Below are 2,484 nucleotides of genomic sequence, written 5' to 3' on the forward strand. Positions count from 1 at the left end.
AAAAAGTTATAAATAATAAAAATATATACAAAAAAAAATGTCATTGTTATATTTTTGTTTTCTGTTCTGCCTCTTGGACATAATAATAAATATTTTATCCCTTGCTCAGGATCTACAATTTAGCAAGCATTATTTTAGTAAAATAGGCTCTAACTGCTTACAATCAACAGACAAATTTCCAATTGTACAATATAAACAAGTCGATTTAATTTTTTTTTTAATTTACCTTATTTGTCTCAATATTGTTTGATGGGTCACAAATATTAGAATACAAAATACACTTGTGCAGCTTGATATATTATTATTTTTATGTTTATTTATTTATATATATTATTAATGTTGGTTCGGGTGGTCAATGATCTACAAGGTAAAATTAGTGATACTTTAAAGATGAAATATAAAATAAGAATAATATATTTCAATAAAAATCTCATTTCTATTTTTCTGTTTCAGGTAAGAACCGATTTCATTGCATTCTTTCCACAATGATAGGCCGTGAGTATAACCAAACAAAAATATGTAAAATATAAAATATAAAAATGCTATGTCAAACTTTCTCCTGCTGGCAGACAAAGGACCGACAACTTTTCCCCACCCTATTGTTCTATTCTACCTTTAAGGAAGTGACAGTGATGTTTCCCATCCTGATTTTCTTTTGTTTTCCTTATTGACAGCTCTGTGTTTGAAAGGACGTGATGCTAACTCAGGGTTCCTGGACGGCTCTAGCAATGTTTTCTTATTTTCTTGTGTCCTATCTTAGTCATCCAGTAGGTCGAGCAGATTTTCCCGTTATCGTCACTCAAATACCACTATCTATTCTAAAGCTAATTTATTTCTAAATATAATTTTTCTTCCATTCATCTATGTACAACATAATCATGTACCTTATGGAAGTACTAATAATTAAGTAGACAGTTAGCTTATAGAAAGGCTCATTTCCACGTGTCAGATATCTGATTATAACTAGCGCTGATAGTTGATAATACTAACAATCAAGGAAATCTTGATAGCACGACAGATATTGCCGTCAGATGATTTTTATCTGTTGTCCAATCATCGCATTTTCATTACGAGCTTTCTTTAAGTATCCTTTGCTATGCTTTGTAAATTATTATGACCGGAAGAGTCAGAGCATTACATAGTGATATTAATAATGCACCATCTACTCCAACATGCGACGACAAATTCCCGCTGACGGTAGAAGTTCCTTCTTCCTCTAAATTAGATACCATCAATATCCTGCCATCCAGAAGAACGGCGATTGGGAACCTGATTTGTCAGAGCTAGGGAGGACAGTCCTGATATGGCTAGTTAGTGCTAACGAGAGGCGGTCAGTCATAATACCCTCGGTGGGTGGGTGGGCTTTCGTTAAGGGTTGGGGGGACTTAAGTAGGGAGGGGTATACATTTATATTGATATATATTATATATATTTATATGTATGTACATACATATATTATTAGGGAAATATAATATTTCTTTATTTTAGGGTTTTGAAGTTAGTTAACTATATCATATAACAAATTATTTTTAGCTGAAGTTTCGAGATTGTTCTCAAATTTAAGTTTTACTAGTGATAAAATCAGTTTTCTTTTCTAAGCAAAAAAAAAAAATTAAAATAATTTTAAACAATAAAATATACATAAATAAATCAAATATATTATTAGTTGTTGATTATTAATGCAAACCCAAATACGCAAGATAATTTTTAATAAAATCCTCCCATCTACATTTCAGTCTACCCTTAAACATTTATGGCTTGTAAACTTTTTAAGGATTTGCTCGTTAGTAACTTTCGTAGCTTTAGAAGCCAATTTTATTCGCTGCTATGCGATCATCTGAACTGTATTTCTCTTAAATTTGCCCGGCTTCGCCTTCTAAATATTGCGGTTTACTCTTTCTTTTTCGAACCGAATATTTTACGTTTCCAAATATTTTTAATCAAATTTTTTTAGGCATTTTTCCCTTAATGTGATTGACCACGATTCGCATTTAAATGGAAAATTAGGCAACGTAAGTAGGTTTGTAAATTCGAAACATATGTATTACAGGGCAGTATCTACTAAGTTAGTAATTTTTCAATGATAAATAGCAAATATTTTTAGCCTTTATTTCGTTTTGAATATAGTTATCTCAGGCGCCACATACTTAAATTTCTATACCTATCATTCTATTTTTTTTTTAAAAATAATAGTGTCGGTTACGTGTTATTCTTTTCAATCCGTTACCAGGTTCTTAAGCCGGAAGGGAGGGGCCAAAAAGTAGACACTGTCAGCATTCTTAATGGAGTATAAAAGAACCACCGCCTCTATACAACTTTGTATGAAGTTTATAATTAATTAACTCAAATAATTCTTGCTGTATTTAGAGTTTATTAGAAAAAAAATTGAATATTTGATCTGAATTAAATTTCTTTGTCAATTAGTAAAAGAAACAAAGATGTAATATAAATATAATTTATATATATACATATACGTATACATTA

The 2,484-nt window shown here is 30.4% G+C and overlaps 1 protein-coding gene across 10 annotated transcripts in view; it reads left to right on the top strand.

Moving 5' to 3' along the window:
• Positions 1-2,484, top strand: part of spri (sprint) — a 759,753-nt gene that overhangs the window by 424,681 nt on the left and 332,588 nt on the right. The gene's annotated exons all lie outside the window — the stretch shown is intronic.

The sequence above is a fragment of the Halyomorpha halys genome, unplaced genomic scaffold, assembly GCF_000696795.3.
Source record: "Halyomorpha halys isolate HHAL.00 unplaced genomic scaffold, Hhal_1.1 Scaffold29.1, whole genome shotgun sequence".
Classification (NCBI taxonomy): domain Eukaryota; kingdom Metazoa; phylum Arthropoda; class Insecta; order Hemiptera; family Pentatomidae; genus Halyomorpha; species Halyomorpha halys.